The sequence below is a fragment of the Dama dama genome, chromosome 1 (genome assembly GCF_033118175.1).
Source record: "Dama dama isolate Ldn47 chromosome 1, ASM3311817v1, whole genome shotgun sequence".
NCBI lineage: Eukaryota > Metazoa > Chordata > Mammalia > Artiodactyla > Cervidae > Dama > Dama dama.
In genome coordinates this window covers 45,327,189-45,347,768 of record NC_083681.1, presented here as the reverse complement: position 1 = coordinate 45,347,768, position 20,580 = coordinate 45,327,189, and the positions used below count along the sequence as shown (strand labels likewise).

Below are 20,580 nucleotides of genomic sequence, written 5' to 3'. Positions count from 1 at the left end.
CTGAAAGACTAGGACAAGCCTGATGAGTGACCTGCAGAGCTGTAGTCATGGGGTAGGATGGGGAGGGGACTCTGGGAGACGTGAGGCTGGAGTCTCAGGCTGGGGAGAGATCCTGGAAGGTCTTGAAAGCTGAAGTTAAAGAATTTAAATGTAATGTCGATGACCTTGAGACTAGGTGAAGGCTGTGCTTTCAGGAGGATTCCAGGCTAAGAAGGGTATGTTGGAGAGACAGGGAGGGGTTTATGAGAATGTACTGTTGGAATAACCCATTGCGGTACTTTAGGACCTAAATCAAGTCAACGGGTGGAGAGGAGGGAACAGAGGTGAATGAGCTTGCCAAGAAATCCTGCAGGATTTGGTAACTGATTGGATTTGAGGGAGAGAGAAAAGAGTCAAACTGGACACTGACATTTTGTGCTAGTTTGCTGGGAGAAGAATGAAGCAATTGTTAGCAGCAAGAGAGCATGGAGGAGCTCCTTGGAAGGGGGAAGGGGGATGAGGGTGGTTGACTCCCTTTGGAGTTAGGAGGGAGCCTTGGGTAGTTTCTCGCATGCTCCCTATATTTTTACCTATGAGGATGATGACATCCAAAGAAACCTACCCAGGGTCACCCAGCTGCTGGTGGCAAAAATCAGGCCTTCTGGCCCTCTGGCCCTGGGTTCTGTCCTATGTAGCTCAGTGGGTTTGAACAGATGAGCGCTATCGGAAAGTCCAGATGGACACTCCATTAGGCAATGAAAAATGAGAAAGAGACCAGGTTTGGGGCAAATTCAGCTTGCAGAACAGCTAAGGCTGGAGACTTAAAGGTCAAAGACTCAGAGGGAAGTGTCTGTAGCAGCTAAAGCCACTGCGGGTGTGAAGGCTCATGAGATCTTTCTGTTTTGTGGTGATGGGAAGTAGGGAGTGCTTTGTGGTATCAGCACTCTTATACTTGTGCTTAATGCAAGTACATGGGTATTAAATGGTTTTTCTGGGAATGCAAGAATCAGTTCCATGGAAAGATGTATTCCAAGGACCCAAATATCCCCCACCTTGCCCCCTCCTTATGGCCAGCAAGTTTTAGGGACACATCCAAACAGTTATGAGAAGTTGCCTGTGTAGTATTGGAGTGAGGGTGGTGGGGACACCTATCTGGGGAAGGCAGTCAACCTTGAGAACCTTTTATAAGCAAAGACCTGTGTGTAGGGCCAGTAACAGGGATTTAGATGGTTGAGTGAGGGACAGAGCTGTCCAATAAGGAGGGAGGGCCTTGTCTAGAATCTGCACTGCTGCCAAGAGACTCAGTGGCCCTGAAGTTGGATTTCCTCCCCTCCTTCCCTTTCCCTTCCACGCCTCTCTGCCTGGCCAGGCTCCCCAGCCTTTCAGGGTGAGTCCTACCTTTGCCGTGACACAGTGGTTACCTCGATTTGCTAAGGCAGAGCTGGGTTAACACGTGTGAAGCCTTTAGATGATTTCCTGGCATATGATAATTGCCCAATAAAAACAAAGACACAAGAAATGCCGGGATTCAACTTTGAGTCAAACTTGCAAGACTGTTGCTTCTTTTGAGTTATGTAGCTGGGTCTGACAAGTTTCTATTTCATCTTGTTTTGAGTGTGTTTGTATTTTACTGAGACCAAAGTGTGTGCATGAGCCTGCTCACCCATGCTAAAGTATCAGTGACAGCCCTAGGTTGCAGACTGGATATTTGAGTTGTCCCTGTCTCTGAAACAGCTTATTCAGAGTCAAGTGGGTGGCAGGCCTGCTAACAAACCTCCAGGAAGAGGCTGTCGACCCAGGTGAGGCTATGGGGAACTGACCCTGTCTCAGCCACTCCCTCACCTCTCAGGGCCACGCTCTGAGCACCTCTGTTTCCCCCAGGATGAGGATAGTGTAGGCAAGGAAGTGACCCAAATCCCAGGATTGCTCTGCTGGTTCAGAGACACCAGTGCCTGCTGGTCACTGGGCATTTTTGGTGGGCATAGTCAGAAGCCCCGCCCAGACCCCCAGCTAAAGACGTAAATGCACAGTGCCTTATGAGCATGGTTGGAAGAGCCCACTCAGTTGTAGCTGGGAAGGGAGCACTCTGACAAGGAGGATCATTCCTTTGACTGCACTGGGGTGACCTGAGAGGTCTTCTGAGCAAATGTTTCCAACCTGCTCCTGATAGAAGGGTCCAGAGAGCCCACCAGAAGGAACTCCTTGGGTTGACAGTATGTGTATGTATGTGAGAGAGAGGGAGAGAGAGAGAGTTGTGTAGGAACCAGGGGATCTTCTGTAGGGACTAAGGGAGCAGAGAAGGGCAGAGCCACAGCTCAGGTTTGGAAGACCAAAAACAGGTTACTTTTGTTCCTTGCATGCACACATGACAACTCCTCTCTTCAGGGCAACTGTTTCCTTCCCACAACAGGCTGTGTTTCCCCAAATCAGAGGTTTCTGCATGAACAGCTAGCTTGACACTGAACTGCTTCCTGGATGAAACAGAGCTGTGTGTAGACTGGCCTCAGAAAACTGCCTCCAGAGGGAAGGCAGAGAGGAACTTCTGGCTTTGATGGGTTTTACAAAGAGCTAGTCTCCTGAGGCGGGCAGTGTTATTCCCATTTATGCGAGGGGAACAGGTGCCAGGGAAGGAAAGTGTGTGTGTGTGTGTGTAAGTTTCCAGAATATTCAATTTAATTTATTGTCCAAACTGGGACACTTCTGAGAGTGAAAGGAGGAGGCAGATGCTGAGCTGGATGGGATCCTGGGATGACCGGACTGTCTCAGGCATCCTGGGATGTGTGGTCTCAAACTCCAAATTCAGTAAATAACTGGGAGAGGGGACAGGGGAGCAAGGGTTAGTGTAGGGAGGGGGTAGGGAGAAGTTAGAACTCAAATTCGGATGAGAAGGGAGAATTCTTTTAATTCGACATTTTACCAAAGCAAAGGAGTAGTTCTTGGCTCTGACACCTGACCTCGGCTCCTTGTCATGAGAAAGTTTTATTACATAAGCTCTTCCTGCAACCAGCCAAGACATCTGGTTCTTCAATGCAATGACGCTCTCCCGGTAACAGCAGGCACCACTGCCCTGCGTGGCCGGCTAGGTTTTCACTGTGTGGCTCACTGGAGCTGCACAAAGCCTCTGACAGATGTGTTGCCCTGCTGCTGGAGACGAGGAAACTGACTCCTCACCCATCCCCTCCAGACAAGGGTATGGTGGGCGGCGGGTGTCCGCCATCCTGGGGACTTGGCCTCCCTCATCTCTGAGGGCTCTGCCAGCTCAGACAGTCCTTCATTTAAATCCTGGCTCTTCTCAGACCTGCTGCTGTTTCTTTGAGCCAGTCTCTCCCTCTCTGAGCTTGAAATTCCTCTCCTGTTATATGGGAACAATAATAGGTCAATTTCACTTGGATGTTGTGAGATGATGACGTGTATTAAATATTGGCTACAAAAAAAAAAAAATATTGGCTACAGTGTTTGGCTCATCATAAGTACTAAGAGGCATTATTAGCCTCCTTGGCTCAGGAAGCCTGGCAAATAGACTTTGTCAAGAGGAGTGGGTTCCATCACCCAAAGGTTTATTATGAAAGTTCAGAGGGCAAGTATTATCATCTTGGCCTCCAGGTGTGACCCCTACAGTGGAGGTGAGCAGGAGGTCCAGGAGGCAAGAGTTCGTGGCAGGGTGAGCGGGCAGGTTGATTGCTGATGGCCAGTCACCAACGTGCAGGACAAGGACAGCAAACAGAGAGAGCTCAGAGCTCAAACCAGCTCGATGGGACGTGGCGGGGTAAAGGCAAAGTCCTGTCCTTAGGCTCCTAAAATCAATTTGTGCATTTTTTACTCAGTCTCATAAACAGCCCACAGAACTTGACTTAGCTTGGCTGCATTAATAGAAGTCCTGGCTTTAGACCTTGCTGGGGAGGGGGTCGTCCTATTTTTCCCTGAAGTGGCCAAGGCAGGTCACACCTGGAGGTGGTTCCCTGGGCACCACACTTTGGGAGCAGTAGAGGAGAGCCCCTTACTGCATCAAAACTGGAATCCCTGTCTTGTAAGCCCTGTAAGGTCCTGGGACAGACAGGAAATACAAGGGTCGTGACTGTGAATTTCAGCTGCCATCTTCTGTGTTGCTCAGAGAGCAGGACTGAGGAGTCACGGTGGTGATGGTAGAAAGGATTACAGAAGAGGCATGTTTCAGTTTGACATGATGTAAGAAATTCCAAAGAACTCAAGCTTCTCTCTAGGGCCAGGTGACTGTTTTAGAGCATGTATTGGAATCTACCTGTAGAGGGTATTGTCCAGCCAGTATTGACTAGAGAGGAATTCGTAAAAATAACAGAGGAGGCAGGCTTTGTTGAAAGGTTGGAGGTCTTACTGAAAGTGCTGTAGGATCTGGAGGGATGAAATGGTGTCTTCTGAGCAGAGAAGTAGTGACGTGCAGCCAATGTAGGTGGTGGGGAACCAAGGTGGAAGTCTGGGGAAGGGTGGCCGTGAAGCTGTGAAGAAGCTTCTTCATCCCAGGTCATAGGCTGAAGTCCCACCCAGTGCAGGAGCTGGGAGACTGCAAAGGCTCTGAGGATGTGCCTTTGTGGGCTGAACTTTTGAGGCCATGATCCCAGTGTGATTGCACTGCATGTATTCCCTGCTGATGCCTTGGCCTGACCGGCTGACTGGGGCACAAAGGCTCTCACAGACTCACGGGCCCTTCCTTGAAGGTTTTGAGAACACAGAGTCCTGGTACCTGGAGGACCAGGGCCACGTGGTCTGAGACACTGAGCTCACAGCATCCTAGAGGGAATGGCGGATGTGGAAGGGAGAGGTCCAGTAGGGCGGCGGGCACAACACTGGGAATTCCGACCGACTGTCTGCAGCCTGGGCCACAGAGCCAGCTCCCAGCCCCGAGAGGAGGCAGGGAAGGGCTGTGGGCAGCAGGGCCTTCTTCAAGTAGGCTGAGGTTTTGGGTGGGACATGCGGTGGGATGATGGAGAGTGCTGTGGTTACACAACGTGGATGCCTGACGGGCACACAGTCCCGTCCAGGGTGGCAGGGAGGGGAGCCTGGTAAGGCTGGTAGGAGGCCAAGGAAGACCCCAGATGAGCATTGTCCCACTGGATCTAGGAAAACTCTTAGCTGCAAATAATTCCTAAGTATCCTAGAGTCAATAGACTTGTGACCTCATTTATTATTTCAGTCATTTTTATGATTTTTTTTTCCAGTCATCTTCCATGAGGAGAGCTGTTATGGTGGGAACACAAGATGAGTAAGAATATGTCCCCTGACTGGATGGAATCTAAGGAATGTACCCCCACTCAAAGCAGACGGTAATAACCGCAGAGAAAGCATAATGGATGCTCAAGAGAAAAGAGAGGTTGGGGCACTTGGCTTGCCAAGGAGAGGGCACTTGAGGTGTGTCTTGAAGGAAGATTGAACCAGAGACACCCCTTTCTGTGGAGGTAAAGGAGGGCGTATCTAGCAGAGGGAAAAGCAATGTACAAAGAAAGGCATGGATAGTGAGTTAAGGGGCGTGAGTGGAAAACAGCCAGTGGTTTGGTTTGACTAGAGCTGGAGGAGTGAGGGAGGTTAGTGAGGGGTTGCGGGACTGGGAACTGTCATTTACTAAGCGTGCAGCGTGCATCACGTGTGCTCACTTGCATCTCACAGGAGCCTGTCAGGGCTCTAACTGAGGAGGACACCGACTCAGGATAGTAACTTTCCCACAGTTCCCTGGCTGACGAGTGGCTGAAATAAGACTGATGCCCAATCTACCTGATCCTCAAACCCATGATCTTTCCACTGTATTGTGCCACCGCATTGAGAGTTCAGATTATTCAGAGTCTTAGGTTTATCAGGAAGATCAGCTCTTCATGTTGAGGCAGGAAGGTGGTCAGACAGCATTAGCCTGTGAGAAGCACTTGGCAGACAGCGCCAGGGTGCCATGATGTATACTGGCCCCAACATAATATATGCACAAGCTTGCATGCACACGCACATTTATAAATTAAATCTCTAAAATAGCAGGAGGTTGCACAGTTGTACATGATGTCACAGAAACTGATGTTTCCTGAGCGCTATTGGCACTTGCTGATTTCCTGGCTGAATTCTTCTATTTTCTCTCCCACTCAAAATATAATCCAAGATAAGCCAAAATCTTTTCTAATTTATACAAAAAATTTCTTGACTTGAGCTGCCTTATCCTTAGTAACAAGTTCCTTATACCCCACCTGTTAGGACCCCTATGGTGTCAGCTGTCAAGGGATGTTAAGCAAGATGGTGGGTTGGAAGAGTGGGGTGAGGGTGGGAGAGAAACCTGGGTGGTGGCCTCGGTGGAGGTGGAGAGGAGAGGCCGACCATTCTGGAAGCGTTTGCTGGGAGCCTGCCTGTGCAGGGGTGTGGAGTGGGCACGGGGATACCTGTGTGAAAGGAGCATCGTTCGCATTGTTCCCATAGTGTCATGTTCAGGGTCTGAGCAGGGGGTGCTGCTGGTGGCTGCCTGCTGAAGTTGGGAGCTCTTTCTAGTCCTGTGGAGTTAGCTGTCCTCACTGCTGATCAGTCAAGCTTACACAGGGCCGCTCCTGTCCACTTCGGCCTCCCTCCTGGAGCTGAGAACGCAGACCCAGCCCTGGCAGCCACACCCAGCTTTTATCCTCAGGGCAGTTCTGGGGTCCTTCAGGCTTCTAATCAGAAGGTTTCCCTCAGCCCAGGGAGGAAGCCAGAGGAGACTGCCTAAGAAGGCCGATGTGCTAAGGAGGGTGTATGTGGGCTGCAGTGTCTTGGGATCTCGTGTTAACAGGGCACTTAAGGGGGGACAGCGCTCTACCTTCTTGTCCTGTCTGCTCATCCTGAGCACTTGGGAAACTGTTTGGGGCTGCTCCAGGGTCACAAATCCAGGCCTCACATGTCATGATTAGTTACATTTCAAAGAAAGGTTTACTTTTAATTTTTTTGGCCATACCATGCAGTTTGCAGGGTCTCAGTTCTCAGACCAGGGATTGAACCTGGGTCCCAGCAGTGAAAGCCTGGAATCCTAACCACTAGACCACCAGGGAACTCTTGAAAGAGAATTTCAAATAAGTCTGGTTACAATCAAGTGAGGAACGACATTCCCAAGAGGATTCTACAGGCCACATGAAGCACGCGTCTCATTGCATCCCTGTTACACACGTGTATGGAAACTGTTCCTTAGTGACTTGGGAGTGTTGCCTGTTTGACTCTAGGTGTCTGTGACAGTGCGATGTCCCCTGGAGCAATCGTGGGCCTCTCTGGGACACCAGTACAAGTTGGCTGTCTCCTTGCAAGGCCATCTCTGAGTTACTAAGGGCTTGCCTGACATCAGTGCCTGGGGCTGGGGACCTTCAGCTCCATGGATATGGTCAGGACTTGGTCCTTCCTCTTCTCAACCCCTGGAATTCAGCCTCCATGTTTGTGATCCCCCAAGTCCATCTCCCCAGCTGTAACTTCTCCGACAGGTGCCTGCCTCCAGATGACTCTTGAGCATCGTAAACTCTGCCTTTCCCCCTCCCTAAGCTGAGTGCTGGGTGGGACTGGCAGAATGGCTGAGGAAGGTGCCGAGGTGCCCTAAGAGTGAGCATGTCATCAACAGGAACCTTACCTTCTGAAGGCCCTGCTAGAGAGACCTAGAAAGCCCAGAGCATGTGCACTATGTTGTACCCAAGGGTCCCCCTAATTAATTGCAGGCTGGCCTCAGGAGATTTGGCAGTTTCTTAAAGGGAGTAAATGTTGCATATATATTTTTTCCTGATCCCATGATTTAGGCCCTGCTAAGGAGTCTTGGCTAACTGGAATAGTACAGTGGGGACACGGTCTCCAAGAGGGGCCAGGCTCTGAGCCAGGTGGTTGACTCTGCACCCTCTCCTAACCCTCTGACCAGCCCTGTGTGAGACAGATGGTAATACCTCCAGTACACAGTAACCTAGAGGTTCACCTGTGTTACCCAGGTCAGAAACTAGCCCAGCTCTAAGTAGTGGAGCCAGGATTTAAACCCAGGCCGGTCTGACTCCAAAGCCTGGACTCTGTTGCATTGTGCTCTGCTCCTTCAGGAGAAGGAGGAAGGAGCCACAAAGACCTGGAGCCCGGATTGGGGCGGGTGCTGGGCCTCTGGTGTCAGGACTGCCTTCCCCTTCTGTGGCCACTTTACAACACACAGCCTTCCACGCCTTCCACTTTGAGATCAAGGAACTTTTCGGGTGTCTCCCATGGGGTAGTAATGGCCCTGCTTGATGGAAAAGAACGGTTGAGAAAGGTGGAAGAGAGGCCCCCCCGGAGCTATAATAGATGCTCCCACTCCCCTGCCATCAGACTGGCAGACTGCCAGGAGCCAGACCTCATGGATGCCCAGGGAGGCGACACCTGGTGCAGGGCAGTCCCCAGCCGGCTGGCCTGTGAGTGTGTGTGCAGATGGGGGATTCCTGGATCGCTTTTCTTAGGAAAGTCCCTGAGCCACTCCGGCCTAAGTGCCCTTGAGGGAGGGAAATGATCTGAGTGGCAAGTGTCTTGTGACTGGTGAGCTGCGGTTAAGGGGACTGGCTTAGCCCCTCCCTTCACCCATCAAACGCTGGATTGTTGAATCGCCTTGAAGAGAAGAGGGCTGGGCTCAGGGCTCGTGGCTCCTTGAATGCAGCTTGACAGCTGGTCAAGCTGTGAGGTCTTTGGGTTTCCTACCTACAACATACCAGTGGTCTCACTGAATGGTCTTCGTCCCTAGGCATGACTCGACTCAGAGCTGACTTACAAAGAGAGAAAGGACTGCTAGAAACTGTCCTTACCCGGATGTTATTTAAGGTCTGGAGATGCAAAGCCATCTGTCTTTGACTGAGAGGGAAGAGAAAACCAGTGGATGAGAACAGAAACCCATGACTCTGGAGAGGAGACTGCCTTCTTCCCAAAGGTTTGCCCAGCATGCTTCCCAGATCAGGTGGGGGCGTCTGTTACGTACCCAAGATCATATTGGGGAGTGTGTCAGTTTGTTAGGGCTGCCTTAACAAAATAACCACAGACTAGGTGGGTTAAGCAACAGAACTTTTTCTTCTCATGATTCTGGAAGCTAGGAGTCCAAGATCAAGGAGTCGGCAAGATTGGTCTCTTCCGAGGCCCCAAGCTTTGGCTTGTGAATGTCATCTCCTCCGTGTGTCTTCACGAGGTCTTCCCTCCGTATCCGTCTGTGTCCTTATAAGGACACCAGTCATATTGGATTAGGGCTCACCCTAATCATGTCATTTTAACTTAATTACCCCCTTTAGAGATCTTATTTCTAAATACAGTCACATTCTGAGATCCTAGGGGTTAGGACTTGAACATCTGAGTTTGAGAGAGGGGGACACAATCCAGGGTGTCCCCAATAACAGGGTGTTTCCCAGATTCTCAGTGAACAAGGCCAGGTGTCATGATGAGGGTTGGAGAGGCATCACTGCTAGTTCTGCCAAGGGACCAGAAGAGACAGGTAGACTCAGCCCAGCTAGTGGAGGAAGTGTGATTGGCTTCATCCAAAGGCTCAGCCCAGAACAGTCCAGGCCAAACTATTCCCTGTATGCTCTCTGGCAGCAGTGGGTTCTGATGGTGTCTTCACCCAATTTCCATGTCCCCTCAGACCTCCAGGGAAGACAGAGTTGCTAATCCTCCACTAACACTCTCTAGCTGGGCCTACAGAGAGAGCCCCCTTCTCCACTGACCGAGGTAGGAGCCAGGCTGTTGCTGGTGCACATGTCCTGTCTTTAAGGAACTCTTTGGTTGTCTCCTACTGGTTTAAACTTTTTATATACAAAAGGAAAGCTATTGCATTGTTTCAAAACTAAACTCTTTAACACATGTTGAAATGAAGCTTCAAAATACAGAATAAATGTTGATTAATTCAATTAGTATTTACCAGGAGCCTGCCAACATTCTGGGGCCTGTGCTCCTCTCCAGGCAGCTTGGGAGGTTCGTAGGAGGTAGCTGGCTGAAGGCGAAAGTTAGGCATGAGCCCCCGAAACTCTAGATGATAGAGAAAACTTGCCAATTCAGATCTGTTTATTTCCTCGTTGCTTAGCACTCTCGAATAATAGAATCAAGAGAAATGCCTGGTTTTATCATCCATTAAGGGAAGTTACATCTTCTCCTATTGGTGCTTTGTGACTATAATTGTATTCATCAGTTCGCCCACGCCAACACCAATCATGGCCAGGTTCCTCTAATGGCAGAGCTGCTTTTGCCTCTGTGTATCAGACCACAAAGAGGGGGACTTCAGGTGTGGTGAAAGTAAGGAAGTGGATACTGGTTGTGGTTCTCTGAGAGGAGACAAGTGAATAGCACATCCTCTTTGCTCTCAAGCATCTTAATTTGGAAGGGGAGCCAGACATATTGAGAAATCATATAAATAGAGCTAGAAGGGAGATGATAAAGGAGAGTACAACTGTGTCAGGAGCAGAGTGGAGGCAGTTAGCACCTTGGGGCCCTGGGGGAGGGGTGTCAGGAAGGGCTTCTTCAGGTTGGTGCATTTGTATAAAGACTTAGAATGGGTGAGTTTTGAATGTTCAGATGGAGAAAAGTGTCCCAAACAGAGGAAACAGAGAAACAGGAAAATCTTTCTGTATTGAGGGAGTAGGAAGTGACTGAGAGTTGGCTCTGTGGTAAAGAATCCTCCTGCCAATGCAGAAGATGCAGGTTCGATCCCTGGGTCTGGGAAGATCCCCTGGAGAAGGAAATGGCAACCCACTCCAGTATTCTTGCCAGGAAAATCCCATGGACAGAGGAGCTGGTTGGATGGACCACAGTCCATGGGGTCACAAAAGAGTCAGACATGATTGAGTGACTAAACAACAGCAAGTGATGGAGAGCATGGTGAGAAGTGCATCTGGGGAGGTGGGTCTTTTCTGAGAACTTTGATGGCAGAGCTACAGCATGCAGCTTTGTTCTGAAACAGTGGAGAGCCATGAGGGTCTGAGAGCCAAGGAGGAATATCAGGAGCTTCGGGAAACTTACCCTCCCTTCTCTGGGAAAGATGGGTTGAAGAAGGGTGAACTAGAAGCAGGAAGTTGAGGGAAAGCAGCTTTGGAAATCCAGATGAGAGACAGTGAGGGTCTGGATGGTGGTGGGTGAGAGTTTGCTCAAATGTGAGGACTTTCAGGAAAGCTGAACGGTCCTGCAGAAGGAGCATCATCTGCATTGTCAGGAACTTAGCTTCATATCTCAGTTCTGTTGGTCCCCAGCAAGGGAAGGTAGAATCTGATGTCACTCTCTAGAAAAGTCCAGATCCCTAAGCGGTGGATTAAAGAAAACAAACTTGTGTTACTTTTAAAAAAGCCTCAAACATACATACAAGTGGAAGGAATAGTTTAATGAATCTGCTTACCCAAAACCCAGGGTCAACACTAACTTCTCACTGGCTCTGTTTTTTTATGGGGTGATCTTTGAGATAAAACTTTTGAAAGTATTCAAGCTGAGGCTGCATTGCAGCATGTCTCTGACTCTGTCTACCATCACGTCCAGGTGGTGAAATGACTTGATGTCCATTTGTTCTTCCCGGGGCCTAAATTTGTGTGCACATGTGTGTGTGTGAGTGTCCATTTTCTCTGCCATGAGAGGAGCTGAGAGGGTAGCTGTCTTTGAACGGTGTGTGCTGGGGCTGAGGAAACAGTCCCCACCTGCTCCCTACCATCAGAGGCTTCTGTCAGTGAGATAGAGTTCTGTCTGCTACGGGGACAGGTGGGTGTGGACCGGAGAGAGAACAGAGGTGAGGATGGAGTGGGAGGTCGGTGTGCTGGGTCAGACACCCTCCCTCATCTTCCTTTCATCAGAGCCTACTTGTGGCCTGGGGTCTGATTCACGCTGACCAGACTGACAGAGCTGGGCTATAAACCAGACACCGACAGACTTATTTGCTTTGGCCGATGTCATCCAGTGGCCACTACGAATGCCTGTTTTCCCAGACCGCCTTCCTGGTATGACCACAGCTGGGAAAGTGAATTACAAGGTCATCTGCAGGTGGCTCGGGAGCCAGGCTCCCAGAGAGAGGGCACCCTGTGGGTGGTGGCATGTCACCCCAGGCTGCCGTGGGGCTGCCTTGTAGTGATCACTGCTTGTACCCCCAGAGATGGTGTATCTGTGCCACAGACCAACCCTGACCAGTCCTTCTGTGGGCACTGTTGCTTCATCCTTCACTGAAGGTGACCCTGGTTGTCAGGGTGGATGTGTGTGTGGTAAGTGTACCACTTAAATGCCCTCTGAGTTTGGCATTAATTAAAAAATAAGACCAAGAGTCAGACAAGTGGAGACCAAGATGTCAATTCCAGGGCTAATTAAGGTGTTTAGAGAGTGTGGCTCATAGCACTCTCAGTGTATCTTTTTTTTTTTTTAAGGTAAGTTTATTTATTTGTTAATTTTTGGCTGTGCTGAGTCTTTGTTGCTGTGTGGTGGCAGTGTGTGGGAGCTACTCTTCCTTGCGAAGTGCAGTCTCTAGGGCACACGGCTTTGAGTAGTTATGGCTCATGGGCTTAGTTGCTCACAGCGTGTGGGATCTTCCTGGACCACTTCCCTCTGGCAAGGCGGCCCTGGAAACAGAGGGAAGGATAAGGCTGGGCTGGACGGCTCAGTTCCCTCTTGCATTCCCCCCAACCAGACACTCAGTTGCCCTCAGTGAGAATGATCAGGAGAGACTGGCACGGTCCTCCCACTGGCTGTCCCCATGGCAACACGAAATGGAAACTGAATGAAGGTGTGAGCATGTGCTCTGGGTCTCTGCAGAAGTTCTCTTGCACAGGTAGTGCTGGGAATGCTATCTTAGAGGAAGGAGAATCATCTGGACCTTAAAAAATTAGTTCTGTTGGACAGACTGGAGAAAGGACCTTTAGCTTGAGGGGACAACATGAAAGGGCATGGCAAAATGAGCGTGCTCTCCTGTGGCTGGAGTATCAGGAATTCAGAAAGATGTAGTTGGAAGTGACCAGGCTTGGAGAGGAAGTGCTGCAGAATGATTAAGAATATGACCTTCCAGGGAACTCTCTGGCAGTCCAGTGGATAGGACTCTGTGCTTCCACCGGAGGGGACACGGGTTCAATCCCTGGTTGGGGAACTAAGATCCTGCATGCCATACACCACAGCCGAAGAAAAAAAAAGAAAATGACCTTGAGATCAGACTGCCTGGGTTCACATCCCATGTCATCTGCTCCCTGGTTGTGTGATTCGACCATGGTGGTTAGTGTCTCCAAGCTTCAGTTTCCTTGTCTATAAAATTTGGATAGTGACAGTTCTGACTATTGAGATAGAAAGTACCATATACATGCTTAACTCAAAGCAGGGTGAGTGCTCAACAAATGGCAGCCATTATTATTATTACTGTCCTAAGGAAATGGCAACCCACTCCAGTACTCTTGCCTGGAAAATCCCATGGATGGAAGAGCCTGGTAGGCTACAGTCTGTGGGGTCGCAAAGAGTCAGACACAACTGAGCAACTTCACCTTACCTTACCTTATGTCTAGGATAATTTGGGATCAGGCTTGGATGCCAGACTCCTGAGCTTGAACTGCCATGGGAGAGGCCAGGTACTGCTCGGGTGAGAGGAGGCCCTCCAGTGTCTAGTTCTAAATACCTGAACCCCAGCTGGGCCAGCTGGAGTGGGAAGGTTGAGACAGAGAAGTGCACCCTTCAGAGAGCGAGGCCCAGGGACGTGGCCTCTGTTTGAAGGTGCGGGAGGTGGAGGGGAGAACCCCAAGAAGTTCAGGGTATGCAGTTCCAGGAGTCTCGGAGCTCTCAAGCAGGGGGCAGGACCATGCTGAGCGTTTCCAGTCATGCTGAATCTCAGGGAATGCTAAGATGTAGCCAGAAAGTTGGTGAGTATTTGGGTATTTGGGTCTGGAGCTTATGGGAACGTTCTAGTGTTACATGAGTTATAACCATGGAGATGGAATATGGTCTGTCCAGGGGGAAACCATAGAAGGAAACAAGAATCAGCCCCCCACTGCCCACCACCTCCCTCCCCGGGAAGTGAGTGTAGTTGAAGTGCAGGACATTCAGTGAGGGAAGGACCCCAAGAAGAGTTGTTCCCAAATGCCAGAGGAGGAGAGTCCCTGGGGTTTGCCAAGGAAGGTGATCCCAGCCGATGCTGACTGATCTCTGGTCTCATTTAACCTTCACAACCACCTTTGAGGAAGTATTTTTATTTTTCTCATCTTCTGTCTGAGGAAGCGGAGGCCCAGAGAGCGGGCGTCCTACCCTAGGACTTGTGCATGGCCAGTGAGGGTCGGGAGCGGGTATTCTGACCCAGGCAGTCTGGTTCTCCAGCTTGTGCTTTAATCTCACCCTGCGTGTACTGCCCCTCAGGGAAATCCGAACTGAAAAACCTCACTGATGAGAGAGCCCATCAGGCGCGAAAGTGGAAATCTCATCAAGGAGGGAGTGGGAGGTGAGCTCTTTGGCAGCGAAGCAGAGAAGGAGCTTGAAATGGTAGCTGTGGGATGCGAGGCCGAGGAAGTGTTTTAGGTTGGCAGAGGCTTTGATGTCTGTAGGGTTTAGGAGGAAAGAGCAGAAGCGGGGTAGAGATGAGGATTCAGCCCAGAGAGGGAATAATTAAGAGGCTGGGCCTCAGGGGTGACAGATTAGGGGGTCAGAGGGGACGCAGGGGAGGTTTGAGGTGGAAAGGGAATTAAGGGATCCCGTTTCTAAAGATGCATGGCTATTTGCTCAAGAAGAGTCTGAGAGGAAGGAAGTTCGAGGTTAAAGATCGGGTGCAAGAGTATCTGATGGAGCTATAAGCGTGGTTTCATGTCGGTGAGCAGGAGGAAGGGGAAACACCTGCTCTCCAGCTCACTCTGCCTCTCTGATCACAACTTGTCCTGACTCTTCCCCCCCACCCCCACCTTCACATCTGGAACGCAGAGTGAACCGGGGAACAGGTTTGGTATAGCTGGGGGTGTGGGAGGAGAGAGGTAGGCAGAGATTTAGGGGATGGTCCTGTATGCTGACTGCAAATGGGCCAGAGTAGGAGGTCTCCATCCTCACTGTCCAGGATGAGGGTGTGGTGGAAGGGGAAGGTGAGTCAGAGAAGTTGGGGAGAGTGTTGGAGGATTCCTGAGGTGGGGAAGGGGAGGGACCAGGCTGCCATAGCCTGGTTTACTCCGAGAGGAGGCTTCCATTGAGCCCTGAGAGCTTCTCTGAGAAGGATCCTCCCCCAGGTCCTTGCTTTCGTTGTTATTCTTCAGTCACTCAGTTGTGACCGACTCTTTGTGACCCCATTGACTGCAGCACGCCAGGCTTCCCTGTCCTTCACTACCTCCCGGGGCTTGCTCAAGTTCATATCCATTAAGTCGGTGATGCCATCCAACCATCTCGTCCTCTGTCATCCGCTCTTCTCCTGCCCTCAATCTTTCCCAGCATTATGGTCTTTTCCAATGAGTTGGCCCTTCTCATCGGGTTACCAAAATATTGGAGCTTCAGCTTCAGCATCAGTCCTTCCAGTGAATATTCGGGTGGATTTCCTTTAGGATTGACGCTTTGATGATCTCCTTGCTGTCCAAGGGACTTTCAAGCATCTTTTCCAGGACCATAATTCGAAAGCGTCAGTTCTTCAGTACAAGTCTTCTTTATGGTCCAACTCTCACAGCTGTACGAGACTGCTGGAAAACCACAGCTTTGACTATATGCACCTTTGTCCGCAAAGTGACGTCTCTGCTTTTTAATGCACTCTCTAGGTTTGTCATAGCTTTTCTCCCAAGGAGCAAGTGTCTTTTAATTTCACCGCTGCAGTTACCATCTGCAGTGATTTTGGAGCCCAAGAAAATAAAGTCTGTCACTGTTTCCATTGTTTCCCCATCTGTTTGCCATGAAGTGATGGTACCATATGCCACGATCTTTGTTTTTCTAATGTTGAGTTTTAAGCCAGCTTTTTCAGTCTCCTCTTTCACTGTCATCAAGAGGCTCTTTAGTTCCTCTTTGCTTTCTGCCATTTAGGGTGGTGTCATCTGCGTATCTGAGGTTATTGATATTTCTCCCAGCATTCTTGATTCCAGCGTGTGCTTCATCCAGCCTGGCATTTTGCATGGTGTTCTCATGGTGTACTCTGCATATGAGTTAAATAAGCAGGGTTGCAATATACAGCCTTGGTGTACTCTGTTCCTGGCTTGCTTCCGCATTATTGTTGGAGAAGAACAGGCAGCATCTAGGTAGCTCCTGTCAGTGGTTCCCCATGTCTGATGGATAAAGGCCAAGTTCTCAGGGTGAGATCCTGTGAGGGGCCCTTCACAGGCTAGTCCTGGGCTCATTTGCTGCCACTCTTCCCCAGTTGTTCTCTGGCTACATGGAGCTCTATGTATACCCATCCCTCCCCATACCTTGAGGGTATGCTCGTTAGTTTTGCAATGTATTTGCACCGATGCCTGCAGTCCACCTGGAGAAATCTCACTTCTTCCACGAAGCCTTCTAGGATTTCCCACACTGCACTGGTCCTTCCTTCCTCCTGCTGCTGCCCTGCTGTGAGCCTGCTGAACTTCCCTCTCCCAGGAGCACACCTCCTGCTGTGTTGTTGCTTTGTGTGTGTGTGTGTGTGTCTGTCTGTCTGTCTTTTTCCCTGGAAATCCCCAGGGTCTCCATGGTGCCAGGCACCCAGGACCTTCCCCTTGGATGTCGATCAGCTTGAATGAATGGATGACAAGGTGAACCTCATTGTCCATAAGATGCTCAGGAAATGGCTGATTTTTGCAATTCCACTTGTGCCTGAAACTAATACAAACTTGCTTGTTGAGCTAGTGACATCGGAGAATTGACATTTCACAGTTAATTGCCATCTGAACTTAATTTTAGAGAGGATGGGAATTTCAGGGAAATGATGTTTTTCTTCTCACAAAAGCATACCATGGCTGCTTTAAAATTAGACCATTAATTTATGAATTTCTGAAGTCTAAATTGGCAAAAGACAAAATTTGTTAGCTTTGGCTCATAGATCCCAGATAGAGGCCAAATTCTACACGAAGCCTTCATAGTCTAATTGACATGGATTAGAGATGAAAGATTTGTGGTCTGGGGGAGAAAAATCACATAGTCTTAAATTCACTTTTTCTTCCTCTCATGGTATCTACCACAGTGTTTCACTGATGAAAGCGGGGAAAATAGTATTTGTTAAATAGATAATCCAAAAGAAATAATATATTGATTTTGGGGGGGCGGGTCGTACATTTTCATGAGAACTATTTTCTGTGTGTCTTTTCTCAGGTAAGATACTATCTTGTAACAGAGTTGGAGGTGGGCAATGGGCAGAGTCCCCATGAATAATCACAGAGCAGTGATTAGTCTCATGTCTGTAGGTGGTTTGAGCTCTTTTGGTTTGGACGTGGAAACCAACTTTGCCATCTTCCAGCTCTTTACTGCATTGAGCAAATCAGCAGGATAGGGCAGTGTGGCCAGGAGAGCACGTGCGGACTTAGGTGAAAAACAGGACCTTGTGGGTAAACTTCAGCCGTGTGACCTTGGCACTGTTTTAATATATTTGTAATCTCAGATGCTTTTTTTGTTCATGGGGCTGGTAACTGCACTACATCCCTCACAGGATTCTATATTACCAAGAAGATTACATGAGATAATGATGTCACAGTCTATTTACAGGGGCTGCTGCCTCTGTAGAAGGGAGGAAGGAAACCCTCTGTGAACTTGCAGACTGGCTTTTACAGCTAGATGGAGACTGCACGAGCGTGGTGGGAACTGCCATCATTTGACGGATGGTGGCTGGCCAGAGTGGGGCTCACCATGATCTCAGTTACATCTTCCAGTGAGGGAGGTGTTTGTTGTCTGGGCTGATCCTTCACATCCCAGCCTTGAAGGGGACACCCTCAGACAGACTCTTCTGAGACTCTTGGCAGGAAGGAGAAGAACCTCCCATCCCGACTTCTCTGGGTGGCTGTAGTGAGGATACGGATGTACTTGTCTTAAGCACAGTGTTGAGAACCAAACTGGTGGGGGTCTTGGTGATGCTCTGCCCCCTGGACACTGTCCAGCTATCCATCCCACTCCTCCCAAAAGCTCAGATTCCTGCCTCATCACCTGGTCTCCCAATCCCTCTCCTTGATGGAGTACCTGTATCCTTTGTCCTTTGAGATCTGTCTAAGCCATTCATTGGCAGGCCCACTTTAAGGCCCATGGCCTTGATCCCTGAGATTATTGTGGCCTCTTTACCACAATAATAAATCCTTGAATTGGGGAAAAAGACCAGCTTGGGGGTGAAATGTCAAGAGTAGAAAATGGAAAGTGAGAACAGTCAGGCAAGTAAAGCAGAAGCACTGAAGGAGACTCAATGTCAGCTTTCCCCGTGCCTTAGCCTGGAGGGTCCGCTGTGCTGTCTGGGTGTGAGCCTGACAACCTCGCACCATCTCACACCCGTTTCCCAACCAGGCCCCTTGCTCCTCCTTGTGGGCGGGGCTCGTGGTGTCTCATGCTCCTGTCTTTGGGGTGGTGTTTCTCTGAAGAAGCCTGCCATTCCAAGGAAGAGAAGCATGCCAGTCCTGCGTCTGGGGAACAGCTAAGCTGAGGGGAGTCAGACTCTGGTGTCTGGAGGTGAGGTTCAGTACCCAGTGCTGTTCATTCCTTTCTTCAGAGAATCATATTCAGCTTTGGGACTGAGTCCCCTATGACACATTGGTGGAAGAGCTGTTTGGGATCATGCAGCCCTATTTATAGGGCTGTGGTTTGGTGAGAAGGGTGAGTGCTTTTTGGGTAAATGCTAAGTGGAAGCATCTGGGTTCAGATGTGCCAAAGGAGGCTGTTGGAGGAGCAGTGACATGTGACAGGAGCTGGGCAGGGCTTTAAATGGAAGGGCCAGAAAGCAAAAGGACTCCTTCCTGTGGGTTCAGCAGAGCCGGGCTCCAGCGCAGATATTCTTAGGGATCTTTTGGAACTTGCCCAACAGGGAGTGGCTGGGAATGCCCAGTACACATAACTCACTAACCTGGTACAGTGGGAAAAAGACACTAGGCAAGAAATATTGCATTTGTCCATTGTTGCCAGCTGGCACCACCAGCCTGCACCTAGGTTTAGGACCCTTCGGTGAGTCTGTTGGATCTTGGCTCCCACTGGGCTCAGTTTAACTGTCTCACTAATCTGAAAAGTCTGATCTGGGATGTTTAGGTGGGAATGAGAAACCTTGTATGTGAACAACATTTCTGAAGCCAAAAGCTTTAAACAAATGCTTGTTATTAGAGTGACTGATACCATGATTAGATGAGGACAAGTTAAACATGCTTGTTCACCTTAAGTGGCATTCTTTTATTTTCTCCTGTGCAGTTTTTCTTAGGCTGTTTAGGCTTCTATTCACTGACAAAAGAAATCAAGGCTCCACCTCTTTGCTTTTATTAGACTCAGAAAGGCAGCCACCAGTTCTGATGGCAGCTTTCTCAGTATCCTGGTCCCTCTGCCCTGCTCTAACTCCCCTGTAGTGTCCTGACAGGAAGTCTCTCTGTGTCTGGCTCCTCTGTCCTGGTGGAAAACTATTGGCTGTGGCCTTGTCCTTGGGTCCTGATACTGCGTCTGTGGGCCCTGCAGCCAGGTGTGATGCTTTTCTGCACCATCAGGCCCGTCCCCTTGGGGCCAAAGACCTCAAGGCTGGACAGGATCTCAGCCGGCCTCAGGGTCCCGTGTGCAGACTTGCCTGCCATCCCTGGAGCCTCTCAGCTTCCAGTCAAGACTAGTGACCTTTATTTCTTCCATTTTTTCCCTTCTGGGATGGGAATGTCTATCCTTTCCCTGTCCAGCTGTATTTTGGAAGGAGACAACTTGTTTCACTGATACACAGACAGAAAGGAATTTTGCTCCTGGTCAGCCTCCAGCTGCCTTCCTCAGACAGATGTGTGGTTCTCTTCATCCATCTAACAAAAGTAGCTGATCGGCTGCTATGGGCCGGGTGCTGGGCCCCACTCTGGGCTCAGAGACATGGCTCTGCCCACTAGGAGCTACTGCTCAGACGAAGGACCCCACATCGCTAGTGCTCTAGGGTTCTATGAGGGAGTCTGGCATGAGTGTGGAGGGGGGACCAAGCCTGGGCAGTCACTTCTGTCTGAGGGAAGGAGAGGATCCTGGAATCAATGATGCTGGGATTGGGCCTTGAAAGAGGAGAGGGAATGGAGCAGGTGGGAAGGGGGTCTTGGCCAAAAACATTGTATCCTGAGCAAGCCTTAGAGTGAAAGCAGTGGGGGTAAAACTAGTCTGGCTGTTGTATGTCAGGAATTTTAACTGCTGTGGTTGTAAACTCTCACCCAGTTACATGCAAAGGGCTTCCACACTCATTGTCTCATGGAATGTCCACAATCCTACCACATGTATGTTTCCACCTACATTTTATAATAGGGAAATAAGCTCAGCATGTTAGGAACTTGTCCAAGGTCTGGCCCATGATGGGGAAAAAATGGGCTCAAACGGAAGCCTGGCTACAGAGCACACACTCTTGACTATCTCCTGGGTCCTTGACTTCCTTTCTGGGTGGTTTCCTGGGTGACAGGAAGCAGGTGAATTATTGTACAAGAGCTGAGGTACTATTGTTAGATTTGTGCAAGACCCAATGTGGAGGATGAGCGGGGCATGGGGGTGTGGCTGCAGGCAGTAAAACCAGCCAGGAAAACATTGCAGCCATTCTGATGGGAGACCATGTGGCCTGAAGCC

At 49.7% G+C, this 20,580-nt stretch overlaps 1 protein-coding gene across 3 annotated transcripts in view; it reads left to right on the top strand.

Annotated features, from left to right (window-relative positions):
* Positions 1–20,580, top strand: part of PPFIBP2 (PPFIA binding protein 2) — a 159,789-nt gene that overhangs the window by 3,962 nt on the left and 135,247 nt on the right. The window contains exon 2 of one of the 3 annotated variants that reach the window (XM_061148139.1): positions 5,172–5,276. The exons of the other annotated variants lie outside the window; for them this stretch is intronic. The gene's annotated coding sequence lies outside the window, so the exon portion shown is untranslated. The remainder of the gene's footprint in view (positions 1–5,171; positions 5,277–20,580) is intronic. 3 annotated transcript variants of the gene reach the window in all.